The 20,515-nt window shown below is 41.1% G+C and overlaps 1 protein-coding gene across 15 annotated transcripts in view; it reads left to right on the plus strand.

The window, feature by feature from the left end:
* Nucleotides 1-20,515, plus strand: part of EHMT1 (euchromatic histone lysine methyltransferase 1) — an 800,236-nt gene that overhangs the window by 170,560 nt on the left and 609,161 nt on the right. The gene's annotated exons all lie outside the window — the stretch shown is intronic.

A 20,515-nucleotide genomic window follows, 5' to 3' on the forward strand; every position in this document is an offset into this window, starting at 1 on the left:
AACAGTTTTTGGTCATTTTTCCACCTTTGGTGCATTTTCATTTTCATCAAGCCCCTAGACAGGATGGTGCATATTTTTGTGGCCAGCGCTTTGATCTTTTAAAAGCAGGTTTAGAGGAAGGCCGCGCTGGAAGATTGTCAAAGCTAAACGACCCTTAGGTTCCACTAGGGCACTATATTGAGCATGTTATACGTACCTGTTCAGTTTATTGCCCGTCTCATGATCCCAGATTGTTATATTCACAGTTATTGTTCCAGTAAATTTGTGAGGTTGCTAGATGTTGAACAAATGATGGTTTTATTGGTGCAGAATTGGATAACCTTGTTATCCTTGACTTTTTAGAAGTAAATTATCATGCTGTATTTGTGACCATAGCTTTTGGAGAGTCCTTTTTTTCCCCACCTAAATAAAGTCTTAGTACTGGTGGTAATAAACGTTTTTCCTAAATCCCATTAAATGATTAGAAAGGTGCAGCATTCTCAATGTTTTCTGCTTTCCAGTAGACACAGGAGTCACGTGTTTTATATTTTAGCAGATCACAAAACTGTTTTATGGGGTGAGTAGATGTGTTGAAATTGTGACGAAATTGAACCGCGATTGTTGGTGCGGACATTTTCGTCAAGCTTTTGGAAAACCATGATCTGCCTCTGATTTTGGAGCTCTGCGTTTGGCATAGAATCTGGATGTAATTGATGCTAAACTGGTTGCAGATTGAGTTTATAACATGCCGCCAGCTTCCAGTTTACTTTCTGTTGCACAGTTGTTACTTGTAGATTGTAGACCACAGTGGCAATGAGTTGGATCTAGAATGTAAAAAGGTTATTGTCTTGGCAAATTTATGTATGTTTTTAAGGCCTGCAAGGCTGCAATTACATATCTGATATTCTGAGATCCAGCATGGCTGTCTTCTGACAGGTTAGGTAATATATCTTGCTGCATAGAGATTTGTCTTTGAAATTAGATATGTTTGTTTTCTCTGAAATTGTAGTACGTGACCTTTTTCTCGCATTGTCCAACATGTGTATCATATGATATAAAAAATTAAGTAGGAAGCCAAATCTGCAAAAAAAAGGTAAAATGTAAAACATGCTTGTAGTGGTTAAAGCTCTGGCCCATTTAATTAAAGTTTCAAGTGAAGATTAATATAGGGAAGAGGTGTAATGGATTGCAAAATATTACTTTGTTATTACCACCATGTGGTTATTGTTTTCTTCTTTTAAGAGCTCAAGCTCAAGAGCACTTCACTTATTGCACCTAAAGAGCTTGATTGTGATTGCCCTCATACACAGCTGAATAGAACATTTTGGTGCAAGTACCCTGAGATTCACAGAAAGCTAGCACTTACTCTTGTAGTAGTTTTGCATTTATTTACAACTATTGTGACAAAGTGTTTTCTTAGTCGAGAGCTGTAGTCAAAGCTGAAAATAGGAGAATGGAGAGCACCTTAAAGAGTTCCACCATTCTTTTAACCTAATTTGTGAGTTAGTGTGTGGGTAGGTACTTCCATAGCAGGGACGTTTTATACGCTTTACAGAATTCCAACAAATCTGAGAATTGTTCTGAGAGTGTGGTGATATTGATATTTCAAAATGCTGCTTGATTGAGTCCCCATATGCTGCTTTGTGGACTGGAGCACCCTATGAATCAGGGCTGCATAATTGCAGAACCCAAAGGTATTATTTTTCGGGAGATTTATATTTTTGTTCATGTAACATTTGTCGCAATAGAACGTCTTGTATTGTGAGGTTTTATCTCATTGTGTAGACTTGATAGATCTGGAATATTGTGCTGTCTTTTTATTATGTAAAAAATGACGTGGATTACTGGAAGTTTTGAGTATGCTCAAAAAAGTACTACTCATGCTTTCAAAATGGCCTATTAAATTAAAAATAGAGATATGGTGATGGCCTCAAACCTTGGGTTTCTTAAGGATACTTTTAAGTGTAGATTTCTTACCTTTTCAAACTTCCTGTGGTACCGAATTGGATCCGGAAAGTTAAAATAGCTCTCCTGCCTCAATCAGTGGCTCCTTGGCTGTCTTGCAGCCCAGTAGGCCTGTGTAAGGCATGATCCCCTGCACAGACTTCATTGACTTTTTTTCATGCCTTTCAACTTGGAGTTTTAGGCAAGTTAATCCTACCCCTGGCAAATGTTCTTCTTGGGCCCTTACTACGACTTTCTGTGGTGCCTGGGGCACAAACATGACTCGAGGTCTTGCAAGAAGTGTGGCTTCATGCGTGCTAAGACCTTGAAGCTTGAGGCGAAACTCCTGATAGTGTGGGACTATGTCTGGGTGAAATCCATTTCAGGTCTCACTCCAGTTAGTCTTTGTACAGCAAATTCTCAAAGTAAGCTGCTTTTAAGGACAAAGAAAAGTCCTCCAGGAAGAACACGAGACATCACAAGAGGGTCTCTTTGACTTTGCAGTGTCCCTCCCAAGTTGGTATCTGTTCCCCTACACCAATCTTGAAGTCCTCATAAAAGTCAGTTTTTGGTGAGATGTAGCCAGTGCTGGAGCCTGTGCTCTGAAACCTCCAGCTCTACTTCTGGAGTTTTCAGCTCTTTGCCCTAACCTTTACCAAATTGCGACTTTCACCAGGGTATGCTGGCCCTCTTCCGCTCCATCCAATCTCCGTCTGCTTTGCCTCAAGGTCCCAAGAAACCACCCTGACCGAGCATCTTCATTTCCCCGCACGTGTCAACCCCTGTTCAGCCTCTTCCTGGTGTCGTTCCAGCACAATCTCAGAATTTGTCAGCAGTGATAGAAAGTGACCAATGTTATAAAGAGAAGCCAGATTCCGGTTTAGATCAGCGTAGGTGTTGCAATAGGAGTTCATTCGCAGGCCCCTGCCTTGTGTTGGTTATTATGGCAGGCTTGGGAGGCTTTTTTGCTCTGATCGAAACCCCATTCAGATGTCCAGCCTTATTTGTCATTACGATGTTGACAGTACCAAGGCAAGCATTCTTCTCCTGATGGGCATATAGTGCAATATTTTAGCCCTTCAGAATTCCAATGTCATGGATATCTGTCCTGCAGTGGATCTGGTCTGTTTTTGGAACCCTCCATCGAAGAGGTTGCTCAAATATCAACTAGCCTATATTAGGCAACAGAGGTTTTTCCATTGCTTTCACTGGTAGAGGTGGCATCCTCCTGCATGGAGCCATTGCCCCCCCCTTCAGTGAAGCTTTGATGGATCTGATATTGGTCATGTGGAACAAACCAGCCTTTTTTCCGTCAGTGACTCCAGGTTACCCACATCCTGGGGACCCAAAGTTTATGATGGTTTACTGTTCTCCAGCGTCATATTGTTTAGACTTCCTCTTCACGTAACCCTCGCTCCTTTCTCTCTACTCCTACAGATTGGGAGTTGAAAAGGACTGAGACATTGGGGACGAGGGCCTTCTTTTTGGGGAATCTTTTATTCTTTTGTTTGCAAGAAGCATTGCGGCCTTTATCCCCTTCTAGAGCTCCATAATCTAAAAGTCTTCCTCTGCAATGAAAAGTTCAATATGCTCTCTATTGCTCAGATCCTTTTAGGTCCTGAGCTGGATGGTATCCCTCGACTTGCATGACCCATATGTTCTTATACAGCTCCTGTAGTCCTACAGAAGACACCTGTGTTTGTGGCAGACCCCACCCACTGTCACTTTGCAGTCTTTCCTTTTGGGCTACTATCATCCCATTAAGTCTTCTAGAATGATGTTGATGGTTGCAGTGCACCTTTGTAGGTCGAAGACCTCTATTCTTGTACCTTCATTACTGACTGACCATAAATTACCTGCTTTGTGACCTGGGTTTTTTAATTAACCTCCCTAAGTCTCACAACAGCATTCTAATGGTCCATTTCATTAGGACAGAGGTGGGCTCTTTCAGTCAACACTTTCCAGCCTCTCCAGAGTTCAGGATATTCAGGCTATAATTGCAAAATTTCTGGAGGAATCTCCTCTTCTGGCCCAAAAGTCGTCCTCCGTTTGGGCCTATTTTCCTCTTTTATCTTCCTGGTCCCCATGCTCTGAGGCAAAAGATATGTGTACTCCAGTGATATCTGTCTCCACTGTGCCCAACATTGGTGTGTTCTGACAGGGTACATTTGCATTTCCCCAGAAGCACTTCAGAACTGTAGTTTTGGGAGACTGCATTATGTGCAAAAAAAAGCCCCTCTGCCCATTACCAAGTGTGGTCTCAGTATTTACAGATGCCTTAGCCTTCATTTGGAAGTGAGTGAAAAAATCCCCCCCAACAGAATTCTTATCAAAAATGCGATCTTTATGCAAAGCAAATATCTTGGTTATTTGTATTGATTACCATCATCAAGGCTGCGTTTTGGGGGTATCTTAACCAGGGGTGTGGAATATATTAAAAATGGGACAGGTTGCTTCATAAATCTACTTGTCCTGTAAAGAAATCTAGTTGTCCCTTTGGTGCTATGTAGTGCATCGACAAAGTATGGGAAAAATGTCATTATATAAGAGCTCTGATAATAGCCTTTCTAATTCTGCCGGGGCAAACACAGGCCTGAATATCCGCTTTTTTTTTAAATTTTGTCATCTTTCTACAGATCTACATATTGGGGCTGGATGCACAGGTAAACAGTAGTTCCAGGAATGGAATGCCCTTTTGAGTCTGTGCCAACCTACTAACTTGCATATTTTGAGAGTTTTCCCCAGCTCTTTTCTAATCTTTTCCCATGCCAAGAAAGTTTGGAAATGTACTCTTCACAAGGACAGAAGTAAACCTTTTCCCAGGGTTAGGAAGAAAGTGGTTTGAGGGAAAGTGAACTAGTAAATGCTGAACAGATTTCGCATGACCTACACATGCATATTTGCTTGTGCTAAAAAAAAGTTAAGTATTTCTAACAGTACAATGTTCTGGTCTACTTGTGTAAACCCCTGTGAATGTATGAAATACATAAATGCACTACTGCAAAGACATCTACGCTGGGTGCACTTTAGTGACTTTCTTTAAGAATTAGGCCGCTAATTAGGTCTGGCGTTAATCAAGACCTATTGTTCTTATTAAAAATTCTATCTCTCTCTATCCTTGTGTCGACTGGCTTCACTATGAATTATATCGGGACACAAAGTAGTTATGATCAATGATAGGAACTACTGCGGGCAATGTGTACTTTCTGAGACCAAAAAATATTTTTGCTTTTATGCTAATGTTTGTTGCAGTGGTCCAGCAACTCCCACGACAAAGTTTTACAAAAGCCATGTCAAAACAATACACACATTGACAAAACCAAAAGGTTGACCACCAATGGTAGACCTCTTGGCTTTGCCAATGCTTGTTTATCTTGAGATTTCCCATAATCTTGTTGAAAATTGTTACACTGATTTTTCATTAAAACTATTTTTTTGGAAATACAGCGTGCATTAACCCATTTTACTCAATGATGCTTAAAAGAAATGATCTCTAAAATTTCAAAGTAATTTAGCAAAACCTTTCTTTCCCTGTTGCATTTTTTTCAAGAACATTTTATTTTTAAAGCAAATGATCATTAATCTTACTTGCAAGCTTCTGGAAATATTTGCATCTGATCAGAGCGCATTCTGGGACCATTGTACACACCCTCATATTGTTGGACTTTGCAAACTTGTGTACTCATTTGTTACTGGAACCAGTGTCAGTAGTGCAGCCCGAGCTTACGTTTATTTAGAGTGCTCACCCTATTAATAAAGGTTTGCATGAATGAACAATAAATACAAGTTCAAACACCATTAACATAAGGACACAAGTATTACCTCAACTGCAGATAATTCCCTTTACTGCTCCATAATGTGGTACTGTAAACATACAGCCAAAGGGTTTGTGTTGCTGGGGGTTGTCCCAAGGACAAAATAAACATGGAGACTTGTAATTTTTGACCCCAAACAATATGTCCAGGGCGTTGGGCTATAGGAATTCCACACCCCTGATCTTACAATATAATTTGCCTTTGCGCACTTCAGGGGTGCTGTCCATTGGACAAAGGAAAGCTCAAGTTGGAAATCAAATTCGCTTATAGACTGAACGCTTAAAAATAATAAAGAAAAATTGCAATAGCAGTGACTGCTACCAAATTGTAAGGAGTTAAATTTGTGGGTAAATGTGACAAGATACAAAGTAATTTAAAATAGATTTGAATCTGAAACACCAGTTCATTACTTGTATATAGAAAAAAAAAGACTAAGCAGTCTCTGGGTAGATCAAGTTTAATATCAATTAGAAGGCCCAATTCTTTTGTGGTGTAGGTTATAAATCCCCTGAAAATTATCTCCCGGCTATCCTTTGGTTTTTAATTTTGTCAGTTCCTTTTACTGTTTTTTGTTGACTCGTTTCAACCTCTTTAAGACTTTAAGTTGTCCTTGAGATTGGGACAGAGTAGTATCTTCTACTTTGTTTCACTACTGTGCAGTTGGGCCTGTTCTGATGGTCTTAATATTTAGATGAGGAGGACTGTTCTGCACCGGATAAGTTATCTTATGAAGCATCTTGTTGACTATATTTAGTTGCTTACCAAAAATGCTAATTTGCTCAAGTGATTTTGAGGCAGCATGTACAGTGCTCATGTTCATGCTCTGTGAGGTCTCCTAGCCAAGTTCAACACGTTTGCACCTTGTTGAATAAATTGCTGCCAGTTGCTAATGTCTGATGCCTAATTCTTTTGGTGGTCATTTCCATGCATTAGAGATCAGATACATGTGGGTCCCTCATGGAGCAGAATCACACACAAACCAGCAAGAGCTTCAGATGACTCATCTGGCCCTCAAGACATTCCTTGTTTCCATATATTTCCTTCTTTTCATATGGAGTCTATCGGTTTGTGTCCTGGCAAAGTATATGATCGCAATATAGTACACTTTTAAGCAGGGAGGTATGAGCTCACAGTCTGTTATTGTCAAAATGTCAGGTTGTTTGTGAACCACCTCGGTGCTCCCTGAACGAGGGTGCTAAAAACTTTGTTGACATGATCTTACCAACTTTGTGTGAGTTATGTCTTCATGCATTGGTTGTTTCCCGTCTGGGCCAACTTTACCACTTTAGAAAACACAATTTATCTGCATTTCTGCTCCCTACAGTTCACGCTGCAGGGAGGCATGGTGGCGTGTTCCATCTGAGGTAGGACTTTCATCTCCACTAAGTGTTTCCTACTGTCCTTTTTATTCCTCGAGCTGTGAGTAAGCTGGGTCAGGACCAATGTTCGATCAGCTTCATGGCACTGTACGGGCCACATTTGGAGTGGTACTCTGTTCTGCTTTGCTTTGTCCCTTTGCCCTTGTCTGCTGCTGCTAAGGGTGGCACTTCTCTTGCAATGGAGATGGCTGGCTTTGGGTCTGAACCGCCAGAGCCTTCACTTTCTTGCTTGGAGATTAAACAAGGTAATGTCAGTTTCTTAGACCAGCCTTTAGAGGGTGTGTCAGGTCAGGTCATCGCCTCTATACCAAAATTGTTCATTGTGGGTATTGGGCCTTTTTTAGTTCTTGACGCGCTCAGTAAGTTGATCATCTTATTTATTGTGCTGTTCTTTGTGCTTTCCTGTGATCTTGTATGGCTTTGCTTTAGGCACTGGCAAGGCTCACCTGCTTCCATTTCAGCTCTTCTTAGATTGCGGGAATAGCCATTGCTGTTGAAGTCGCCTATCCTGTTATTTTTGAAGAGGTTGTCCAAGTTGTTCTCCTTTAGGCATGCTTTAGTGGGACTTTATTGTGGTGCTCATGTTCTTAATGTGTTCGTCCTTTGAGCCCATCCACATTTTCTGTTTTTAGCTGCGTATTGTGAAGATTTGTATTCTTGCTTGTCATTACCTCAGGTTAGGGCGTTGGCCATCTGAAGGCTTTGTGTGTTCCCTCTTTTTCTTTCTTTTTTTTTTTTCTTTTTTTTTTTTAAAACCTCCTTTTACTCCAGGCAAATTGTTCCTTACGAATATAGTTTCAATTGTGCCGAAGGTTTTTTTTCACATGGGTTACTAAATCACTCTACCAACATTCTACTCTGCTTCTCATCCCACCGAAATGGAGGGCTAGATTGATGGGACCCAGATTGATTTTTTTTTTTTATTGATTTTTATCAAGACCCAACAAAATAGCAAAAAGCATTAAAGTTCCATACTTGATCATAAAATAAACATCCTTCCCAATAATTTCTAATAGGATAATTCCAGATAAATACAATCAGGCTAGGTGAAAAAAAGGGAGAAGTAAAAAAAAAAAAAAAAAATGTAATCCTCTTTTCCTCCCCCCCCTCCGCTCCTCCTTATATTACGCATAGTTGTCTAGAAAGAATTCGCCTCAAATCCGTGAAAACTTTTACCCCTGCCCACTCTCCCGGCATATCTCATTTCCTGCTTTCTGTCCTGTACCATTTTACTCAGCCATTCTTGAGGGGAGGGAGTTACATCGGAGCGCCAATTTCTTAACAGAAGAGATCTGGCAATCACAGTGGCCATAAAAACTAGCTTTTCCCACCTGGGTGGAAGCTTTGCCCCAGGATCGTAGCCCAAAGCCACCATCCAAATACTGGCAATTATAGTGATCTGAGCAATAGTTGTTAATATCTTAAATACTCCATCCCAGTATTCCTGAATAAGTCGACATGAGCCAATCACGTGTATCCAGCCAGCCAACCCGGTTGCCTTACAATGAAAACAAAGATCAGGACAACTGGGCACCAGCCGGGACAAGGCTGGCGGGGTGCAATATAATAACCATTTACTAAAAAAATATCATGCAATGCCAATTCACACCTCCTGAGTACTGTAAAATTTCGATGATCGATCTTTTCCCAGCACTCCCTTGACAGGTCGAGGCCCTCTTGGCGGACCCATTTTCTCACCACCTTTTCCCCCAAGATCAGTCTTATCCCGCTCAAGAAGTAACCTTATCCATGCACCAGCTCGCCTTATCCCGGGAGGGTCCACCAGTTCGGTAACTACTGCCTGTGTATTAATGATTGAATCGATATCCAAGTCCCTCAAACTGTGGAGCATAATAATATAAGATCCCCCAAAGAGAAAATAATTTTGAACGACCATCTGAATATTTGAAAGGGTTTCCTAATTATCATTGATACAAAAATCCCCAGTTTTACTAAATCCTGCATTATCCCATCTCCTTACTATCTCTAAATCGAGCTGAGAGCCAGAGCGCAACACAAACTGTGTGAGAGGAGTAAGAATGTGCAAGTATGGGATTGAATTTCTTCTTAAAAATAAAAAATAAAAATAAAAATTCCTTTTAAAGAGCCATTTAAGAATCTTGTATCAAACTTTTTTGGGGAGATTTCTCCAACAGTGCAGAATTCGGAATATAGTGCTCCCTGCAGAATAATTCACGAAAATCTTTGGAAAATAGGCCGCCCAAAGATTGGTTAACTTTGAAATTAGTCAAATACTGCGCGGAAAAAGGTGAAATAATAGCCTTTACAATTAAATTTGGTAGTGCTAAGCCCCCCTTTTCTCTATCAGCATATAATGCACTTAATGCAGACCGCGCCTTCTAATTTTGCCAAATGAATGAGCCAAAAAGACTCTAATTTCTTTAAAAAATAAAGGCGTCAATACGCATGGAATGGCCGAGAACAAAAAGTTAAATAATGGAGGTATGGACATTTTAATCTGTGCAATACGACCAAGCATAGAGAGGGGGGAGACACCCCCAGTGTGCAAGCAGGATTTGAGTTTTCAGGAACAGAGAGACGTAATTGAGATCATACAGATCTCCTATTTCAGATGAAAAATGAATCTTCAGATATCTCTTTGGCTAGTATTTACACAGTGCATTAATTCAGGGTGCAATCTACTAGAAGAAGTGCCAGAAAGAATAATATCGGTTTTACTCATGTTAATCTTGTAGCCCTCAATTTCCTCAAATTTGGCGAATACCTTAAGAGCCTCCGCCTGGGAGGGTCGCTCTTCATCTAAAAACATGATAATATCAGCATAGTTTGATCTTCCCCATTGACTTCAGCGGGGAATGAATCCGATTTATTATGCCTGATTTTAATTGCCAAAGGTTCAATGAAGAGAGCGAAGAGAATAGGAGATATAGGGGGCATCCCTGCCGGGTGCCGCGTCGAACTTGAAGTTGACCAATACAGGTAGAGTTAATTATGATATTGGCTTCAGAGTTTTGATACAGCCTTTGAATTAGTGGAGAAATCTGTGAAGGCACCTTGTATCCCAAAAATATTTCAAACAATGTGTCCCATACAACCAGATCAAAGGCTTTTTCTGCGTCTAATAAAAGAATAATGGCAGAAATTTTATTAGAATGAAATAATCGAGAGCCTCCGCTAAATAATGCATGTTAGTAGCAAGTTGTGGACCAGCAATAAACCGGTTCTGATCGGGATGCACCAGTTTAGCGACAACCCTGTTGAGCTTGTTGGCCAATAGTTACGTGGCAATTTCATAGTCTGTATTTAACAAAGAGATGGGACGATATGCATTAGGGTGTTCCCTGTCCTTATTCTTTTTGGGAAAGCTTACCACGTTCCCTGAATACCAAGAATTGGGGATACACTTTCCCTTCAGTAAGCCATTTATTAAAGACAAAGTTTCTTTAAAAATATCAATGAAACTTTTATAAAATTCAGCCGGGAAGCCATCAGGTTCACAAGCCTTCCCCCTGGGGAGGTTCTCGACAACCTCAAGGAGTTCTGACTTCGTGAATGGCTGCCTTAGAGCATCACTGTCTTCTTCCGTAAGAGTAGGAATGTCCAAATTCCCCAAGAAATCCCTAAGGGTCCTAATATCAATATCCTGTGTTTCGCTATAAATTTGCCTATAATGTCCTAGCATGATTTTATCCACATCTCTGGGGTCAGTATGCCTTACTCCGGATATGGGGCACCTCAAGGCATGTATCATATTACTAACAATTTGGTCTTGAGCTTGCCAGGCCACAAATGTGCCTGTAAAATGACTCTCTTCATATGCCTTCTGTCTGAAAGTCTGATATCCTATGTCAACCTTCTTAAGAAAACTGTTGGACAGTGCCCGTTTAGCTAATTCGAAAGATTTTCTATTTTCCGTAGGGACATGCAGGTAGATGGCTAAACTCCTCTGCACTGCTTCTTCCAGAACCCAAGCCTGTTGTCTCAGATAAGATATATCTGCCGCCCCCTTAGCGATTACCAAGCCCCTGAAAAAGGCCTTAAACGCATCCCAAACCCTAGCTTGAGATGAAGATCCCTGATTACATTTGAAAAATGCACTTATTTCGACTTGAGGCCTGTACCGATCCCTCCTCTTGGAGGAGTTGCTGGTTGAACACCCACCTTCTAGGTTGAGGCGTAGAGTATTCTGGGAAAGGGAGTTCTTCCAACACTAGGGTGGCGTGGTCGGATAGACCAGAATGCCTCACCGATTGGTTCTTAAAGCGTAGTATTTTGGATATCAGAAAAAAATCGATGCAGGAGGCGCTTTTAAACCGGCTTGAAATGCCACATATACTCTCTCTCATTTGGGGCACTTATTCTCCAAGGATCACAGAGCATCAACACTTTAATGTAGTCTTTAAAGATCTTAGCAGCTTTAGGTTTGTGTTGTTTTTTACCCTTAATAGTGGTATCCAAGAATGGATCCTGGAGAAAGTTAAAATCCCCACCAATAATGATTTTGCCTGGAAGTTGCAAAAGGAATTGAAAAAGTTCCACATAAGGGGCCGGATCATCTGTCAGAGGAGCATAAAAACGGACAAAAATAAATCTTTCTTTGGCGATTAGGCAGTGTACCCAGCACCATCGCCATTCGGGGTCGCTAAGAAAATCAAGTGCCCGAGCACCAAGCTTCTTAGCTAGAAAGATCGCTACATCTCTGTGAGCTACTGGAGCTGCGGCAACAACCTTAAAATCAACAGAGTTTTTAAACTTATTGAAGCCCGATACTTTTTTAGCAGGGATATGGGTTTCGTTTTAATAAGATGATAGAAGGATTTAGAGCATTTACCCTCTCCCCGATTGCAGTCCTTTCCCTCCGATTATTTAACCCGTTGACATTCCAGGAAACTATTTTTAGTGAGGAGTTTAACCTTGCCATTGAATTCCTATAAAAAAAAAATTGCCTAAATATTAAGTAATCAGAAACCATCAGAGAGCGTAGACCTTGGCCTGGATTGAATGGTGTCATCCTCAGTGTAAACGCAATCAATTCCGCCTTGCGCATAGCTATACTTTAGTATGGTAAAGAAGGATCTTGTACCCCTTGCCCCCTTCCCCCACCCAATCCCCTACACCCCTATCCCACCCCTTGGGTGGCCAGCAACAGGGCCCTCCCATCTGGGCACTCTGGAGCCACCCCCACACCCCCTGACCCCCTTCATTCCTAATCGGGTGCCTTGGCATGGCGCCCTGAATGCCATAAACTGCATAGGGACTGGAATGTAAGTGTCCTAATAATGCGCTATGCTCTACAACATCAACCCTTCCCAAATAATCTCAACTTTCCATTCTCATTTTAAGCCCCCCCCCCTTCCGACCTCCTCCTCCCCTTTGCCCTGATCTGTCAGAGTTCTGAATCAAGTGCAAAAGAGTCTTAGCGGCATCCACTGTATGGACCAAGTTAGAGTGTTTCTGAAAAAAACCTTTTAATTTAGATTGTTGCACTAGTCCTGCCGGGGGCCCCTGCTTTTTTAAATGAGGGGATCATCCTCTTTAATATTCATCTCCGATGCATGTTGAAAGCGTAATCGCCGGGGATCTGGTGTATTTTATTCTTGATTGCTTGCTGTAAGATTACGTTCCTTGATGGGAAAGTCGCTAAAGTTGACGAGCACAGTTCGAGAGTATTTTGCGTTGGGTGGCTGTACTGCCGGGACCTAATGGGCCTGCATAATAGTGAGATCTACAGGTTTATCCATTGGTTCTGAGAGAACATGAAGTAAAACAAGATCAGTAATTAAATCTGTAACAATCCGTCCATTTTCGTGTCCTTCAGGGATCCCCGTGAATCTCAGATTAGACCTGCGTGAGCAGTTCTCAGCGTCATCTAGCTGAATCAGCAGATCTGCAAGATCTGCTTGACTTTTTGCCACTGTCGGATCCAAAGAAGAGCGTGAATCTTCCAGATCGGACACTCGCTGCTCTACCTCTTTAGTACGTGAGCTAAGTTGCTGTATATTGCCAGAGATTAGATTTAATTGAGATTCCATTTTCTGATTTGCTGCTTCTTGCGAAATTTTTAAAGTTCTTAGTTCAGATTAAATTTGAAGTAGCAAGTTTTGTGAGGGAGTGCCAGCTGCTGCCCTGTCTCCATATTCCTGAGATGGATGCTGAGCTTGTAAGTTCTGCTGATCTTGAGCCAGCTGGAGAGGCCCATTTACAATGGCGTTCACGGTGGGCCCTGTTACATTATTAATCCCAAAGATATGGACTGGATCATGAAGTGCATTAGAAGAGGGTCTGTCCACCTGAGGTGCGGAGATAGTTATTCGTTAGCAAGGGAATAACCTCTTATGCCCCCCTCCTCCAGTAAACAGGGGATACTAGAGCCTGTGTCCTGAATCTTACTGCAATTAGACTCAGAATTCAAGCTAACCGATCCTGGAGTGAGCACAGTTTATTGGCTGATTCTGGATTTGAGTCTGGGTCTGTGACTGGGTCCGGTTCTCTGGCCACCTCAGATAAATAAAAATCTGAGCCAAGGCGCAGATCTGCTGTGTTAATGATTGAAGGTGGGGAGTTGTGAGGCTGGGTAATGCTGAGAGATGAATCAGTGATTAGTGGGAAGGCAGCGCTTGGAGGTGAGTCTAAATTTATATGGTTATCGGAGGGAGTAGGGTGCTTTGCTTTTGCACTTCATGCCACCTTAGCGGTCTTTGAGGCAGGACGCCCTATACCCTGAAACTGATGGAGGGATTGACGTATTGTTTTGTACACCCCCCCCCCCCAGCCCTCCTGCACAAATAGCTCTGGCTGTGCCTGAAAAGTACTTGTCGCGTACCAGATCCCTCCAGAGGCAATGTATACTGCGTGACGAGGCTTAGTATCCTTTAGCAAATGACTTATAAGTACGGTAGTATACTGAACACACTGAGCAGATAAAGCACTGAAAGCACTGTGAATAGCTGAAATTCTTTGAACTGCACGCGATAATTAAGGAAGCAATGTCCCTTCAAGCGGTATTATATCCACCTTGTTTATACAATTCTGGATCAGTGCCTCTGGGTTTATTTTTCCAATCCTTCAAGACTGTTTCAGCGCACTGGCGTAACTTTTCAATAGGGGGAGAGTGGCCATATACTTCAAAACTATAGTACATCATTTAAAAGTCCCCAGAATCATTTTTTTTTTTTTTAGACAGGCACAGTCTTGGTCTGTCCAAAGGAAAAAAAACAAGCGAGCCTGCCATCTCTGTTTAAGTCCCAACAACCCCTGCCTCACCTCCCATCTCTTCTATGCAGGTTTGGCCCCCCGTGGAGGTGGGGCAGGATCGGGCACCTGAAGCCTTTTCTGGCGGTAACGCCTAATTCAGAGCATTTCCGAGGTCCGACGCGTCTTACGGCAGGCTGAACGGTCTAATATCAGTGATATTTTCCGTGGTCAGGAAAAAACGCCTCAGCGTGATCATAGCGCGTCCGTGCTCCAGTGTGCGCCCACCCCTCTGCGTCGATGGCTAGCCGCAGAGCATGACGGGAGCTCCTAAGCGGCCATGGGGACCCAGATTGATGATCGTTTTATTGGCTATGCTGAATCTAAGAAAGTCAATGCGATTCAGAAGCAATTTCCCAATCTGTGCATGAAAATCTGTTATGCTCTTGCCAAGGAAAAATGCCTTGATGGTATTGAGGCCCATTCCACCAGAACAAAGGACACTCTTTTGATACTGCCAGCTGAGAGACTGGAAACCCGGGACAATGCCAAAGTGCCTAGTCAGTAAATATCAGACTCCCAAAGAGAGCATTTATTATCTTTGGGAATCCTTCAGCTCAGTCTATGGTGTTGATCGCTATCTCCCTGCTTGGTAAAGTGTTTCCCTCCCACATGGAGAAGTCCAAATGCCTCAAGATATGGTGGGAATATGTGCGCAGTCAAAGGAAAACCTTTCAGGGTAAAGAAGGAACCCACTTTCCAAGCCTCTGGAGTGTCCATGAGTGCTCGTTTTTCCTTTAGTTGCATAGACTCATGCTGTTGTGCTTTTTGATATTTATTTATATATATTTTAGCTCATTGAAAGTTAACCGCCATTTTGACACCACTTCCTTCTTCAGACAGCTGCATCCAGGTTTTTCGTAACCCTTTCCCATAGCATTGATGTAATTATTTTGGTGGCTGTGTAGTTAACTGTGCAACCAGTCTCAGTAAGGAATATTGGTATTTGGCTTGCCTGTCCTCACTTGACTATTTCTAGCATATTAACAATTGTATTGTTGGTTTTTAAAAGGCACAGGAAGGTTTGAGGGACAGGGCAATGAAGCCCTCTTCTCACCCAGAGGAAAATGTCATACTTTATTTTTTGTGGACAGAATCCCCTTCCGGTACATTTTTCTTTTTGGATGAATCAAGGGGAGGTTTGAACCTTTTTTAAACGTTGATGGCTCTCCTAATCCTTTCCAGAGAACGAAAGTATCTTTAATTGGGTACCCTGTTGTTCCACTAGAATCTGCTACACCTCAGACAGAGTACTTTCCAGGTCCTCGTCAAAGTATTGCCTCACTTTAGCTCTGTCTCAGGTGTTCATGGATGGTAATTAATTTTTTTCGCATTTAATGATTTCCCCAACATAGGTCTGGTTATAAATTAACACCACTCTTTATATTAAAGGCATGCTTTTCATTTCGTTTTGATGTAGGAGGTGAATGTTGAGTCTGACATTGAAGTAGATCACTCCAACATCGCTTTCAAGTGCTGCAAAAATTAAAAGGACCCAAACAACACTTAGACATTAAGCTCCACCCGTTAGTCGTATGTTAGTCAATGCAGAGCCAAACGAGGGCCTAAGGATCATGCAAATGAAATGCCTTGGAACAAGGAGGTAGATTTTAACCCAGCTTTTCCCTTTGATAGGTCTAAGGTGGGCGATTACATCCTGATGTCTTGATTGCCCTTTCATATTTTCTACTTGTGGAATTGTGTAGTGTGCCACAAAACAGCCCTCTTCTTGAAGTCTCTGTAATTTTTTACATGGGCACCGCAAACTCGGTCACCTTCCCCAAATTGTGTTCCTTATGTGTGAGGACAGTAGGAACCGCCTTAATCCTTTGAGTTTATTCTATGGCAATACCTATTTCCCAGGGTAGAAATAAAGGCTCTTGTTTGGAAATCTAACTTTGGGTTCCGACTAAAATAAAATGAACCAAACATTCCAGTAATATTTGGTGGACATGTGTGCTCTGGTGCTCAGTAGGGTTCACAGGAGGCATGATATTTTATTTACTGCATCATTATACCAGGTTTTAGTCAAACTGATGTCTGTCTGTTTACTTCATAATGACCGTATGCCAGAGCTTCACACCAAGAAAGTGGTTTGTGCTTTTGTTTTTTAAATTAAAAAACAGAAAAGAAAAATGCATTGTCTTGGCTCATTTTGTAAGGTTTGACACCAGATATCCATCAAGCATTGCAAGATTTTCCATTTTACAGGGATCACTCTCTTTGACTATGCTGATGACAAAAAAATAAAAACCTAATTCTTTAAGTGGAATTTGCTTGCTTTAGTCTCCAGGCTGTGTCAGGGGCTTTTTTGGACAAATCCTGTATTTTTCAGCGAGCGCAGACCTACAACTTACCGAATATCCAGTAAGTGATGAAAGAGCAGCAGGTTCCTGGGTCATGGAAAGAGAATTTCCCCCAAAGGAACAGGAGACTGCTTAGAATAAACCACTTATTCATAATCTGGTATCCACGACTGTTCAGAAAATGAAATAATTTTTTAAAAACAATACGTAATAAGTATGTATTCATAAAAAGCATAATGTAATAATGGATTTTTAGAATAACCTGTAAATATGGAGGAATTTGAAATCTGAGGCTAAAAGTTGGTGCCCTTGTCTTGTTTCATGCGAGGTGCACAAGTACATCAAAGCGATTCTCATATTACTGATTGGTAACTTCAAATGAAGCCCTAGTGCGTACTGACAAAAAGGGCAAAGAAGCCAAAGCGATTTGCCATTGTTTTACATCATGTTGTCATTTAGAAATGAAATCATGTGTTTAAAAGCTCCAATCTTCTCATTAAATTTAAACTTCCGATTTTTGTATTTTGTGCATTTGTGATTTAAATGAGATATTTTGTATTTGTTATGGTTTGATATGTGTCTCTTTCAGAGGTGTGGAACGTTGTAAAATATCTACTTTTCCATAGGACAGGTTGCTTCATTAATCTACTTGTCTAAAAAAAAAAAAACAAAAAAAAAAAAAGAAAATTGTCCCTTTGGTGCCATGTAGCGTGACGACAAATTATGGCAGCAATCTCATTATATAAGAGCTCTGATAATAGCCTTTCCGATTGTGCCAGTGCTGATACTACTGTAGGGGTTGAACACTAGCAATTCCCTTATTATGGCACCTTTCAGCAGATTTACATCCTGACACTGGAGATAGGGGTAGGCAATAGTTCTGGGGTTGGAATGCCCTTTTGAGTCTGTGCAAACCTACTAACTTGCATGTTTTAGGGGTTTTCACCAGCTCTTCTGTTATCTTTTCCCATACAGAGAAATGTTTAAAATTTACTCCTCACAACCGCAGAAGTAAAACTTCTTCCAGGGTTGGGGAAAAAGTGGTTGAAGGGAAAGAACTTGTAAACGCTCAACAGATTTTCACATGAGCAAATCTACACATGCATATTTGCATGTGCTAAAATGCAGTTCACAAATATTTTGTAGGAGTACGATTTCCTGGCCTACTTCTGTAAATCCTTCTGAATTAATTAAATCTGGAAACCAGCATTAATGCACATATACTATGTGCGTGTTTTTAGGGTCGAGTCTGCGTCGCATGCGCTTGGGCATACGTTTCTCTAAGCGAGACGCTTTAGGAATTAAAATGGGCTCGGAGCCCTGTCCACGTCACGTCAGTGTCTTTCATTGGCTTGTGGGCTTGCCTGTTAGAATCTGCTTGATTTCATTAGTGGAAGGCATGCATACGTCATGCCTTTTCCGGTGGATAGCCCTCCTCAAGCGCATCGACCAAGTACAGAAAACATGCGAGGCTCGCTGTTTTCTGTCTGGCTTGTGGACTACTTTTTCTCTATTTTCTCCACGCGATCTCGCTTGGCAGAAGTCGAGCGCTTTACATAATATCGACCCTTAAAGTTAATTGCACTTATTCCGGTTACGTACATATTTGTACTTTTGCCGATCGGTTTCGTTACGAGTGAAAAGTCCAGTTAGGAGTTTACAGTGCTATCAGGTCTAACACGAGTAAACGTGACACCGTTGCATTGCAAATGCTTGTTTTTATTTTCTTTAAGAATTGGGCCCCTAATTGGTTATCCAGAAATTTTGTTTTTAATAAAATACTATCTCTCCATTTGTTGGCTGTCTTCCCTGTGAGTGACCTCATTCTACGCTTCCACAACAAGCATATAAAGTAGTTTTTTTCACTGCCCTGAACTACTGTGGTAAGGTGTGCTTTTTGCCACCAAAAATATTTTTGCTTTTTGCCAATGTTTATGATGGTGAAGGCCTGGCAGCTCCCCAACAATAAAGTTTTACAAAAACCTTGTTAAAACAAGACGTACATTGAGAAAACCAAAAGGCTGACCACCAATGTCAGACTTAATGGATTTGCCAAAGCTTGTCTATTTTCATGTTTTCCATAATCTTGTTGGAACTGGTTACACTGACATTACCATTATGAAGCTCTTTGGAAATATTAGCATGCATCAATACATTTTACTGAAAGATGCTCCAAAGAAATGGTATCTAAATTTCACAATAATTTAGCAAAAGGTTTTTTCCAGTTGCATTTTTTGCGTGGACAATTTATTTTGAAACTACCAATCTTGCTTTCAAGCTTCTGCAAATATTTGCATCAAACCAGAGAACATGCTCGGACCATGTTACATAGCCTCATATTGTTAAACTTTGTAAATGTGTGTGCCCATTTTTACACAGGAACCACTGTCAGTAATGCCGTTTGAGCTTACAATATTTTCTCAAAGTGCTGGCCCTAAAAATAAAGACTTTGCATTAATGAACAATAAATAAAAGTTCGAACAGCATTAGCATAAGGACACAAATATTACCTTAATTGCAAACAGTGCCCTTTCGTGATCCATAATGTGCTACTGTAAACTGGCAGCCAAAGAGGGCTTTGTCTACTTGTCCCAAAGACATAATAAACATGAAAACTTGTTGTCCTTGACCCCAAACAATATGTCCTGGGCCCAGGGCTGTAGGAATTCCACACCCATGGAATTTCTATTTTTTTTTTGGAATTGCTTTCAGGTTCAAATCGTAGAGGTTTTGTAGTCAAGGGCTTCTGAATTTAAGTAGCGATTCAATGGGGATCAGCCAAGGTAAATAGGTTAAGAAGGGCTGGACGGAAAACTCTATTTGTGTACCCTGCTCTCCAGGATGGAGTGTTTTTGAAACTTAAGTAACTTTCATAATCTATAAAGACAAACAATCCAAGATACCTTTCAGAATCGTATACAACTTAAAATTTAACTTAAATAAGGGAGAAAAAAAGTATTCTTTAGGGTTACAGAAAACAGCCCAATCAATATTGTATTAAGCTGCATGTCTGCATACAGCCTTCCTACAGAAATAGTTTGTTAGATAAGTCTCTCTTTCCCAAAAGAGGTAAGAAGTTGACTCTCAGTTGATAGGACTCCCATACAGGATAGATGAGGCAATGTCTATACAAGTTTAAAGTGACTGGGGAGACCCGGTAATCTCCCAGTCTGTGCTGATCATGGCAGTAGTAAACCACAGTGGGCAAGGTCTGTTTTGGCCACTGTTGCCAAGCCAGGTAGCCCATAGAATATTGTGATCATAGTTACATTCTTGGGTATGGAATTTTATAAAATATCTACTAACCCAAAGGACTGGATTTGTCAAATCTTTTTGGCCAATAAAAACACATTTCTTGTCTCTTTTGATGCAATGCAGTAACATAAAAATATTAGTGCTGGGCATAATCCAAGAGCTTATTAGCCGAAGTTCACATTATATCATCAGTGTTTGGATACTAGAAAGGGTCTGATTTTGCCCTCTTTACAAATCTAGACTCAGGGTGCTGGAAGTGGTCAGACATCAAGAACCATCATCAGTGAGACCTAACTCTACTTGTAATTTAGGCAACAAGAGTATACATGATCAGATAGATAAGTCAGAAGACCTTTTGTGACATAGAAAGTACTGATATTCTTTTCCTATTCTGCCACGGAGTGACACCAATGTTTTGGTTACAAGCATTGAATTTACAAGGTGGTGACTCCCCTAATGTACTAGAGCTGTAGAAATCAATGCCTGGCCATTAACCAGGCTCTGTTAATATCAACAGCAATTGTATTTCAAAATTTGGCTGTGGGTACTTCAAATGGTCCCTCTTTCAACAGAGCTGATCTATCAGTCTCACGTTTGTACCTCT

The sequence above is a fragment of the Pleurodeles waltl genome, chromosome 6 (genome assembly GCF_031143425.1).
Source record: "Pleurodeles waltl isolate 20211129_DDA chromosome 6, aPleWal1.hap1.20221129, whole genome shotgun sequence".
NCBI lineage: Eukaryota > Metazoa > Chordata > Amphibia > Caudata > Salamandridae > Pleurodeles > Pleurodeles waltl.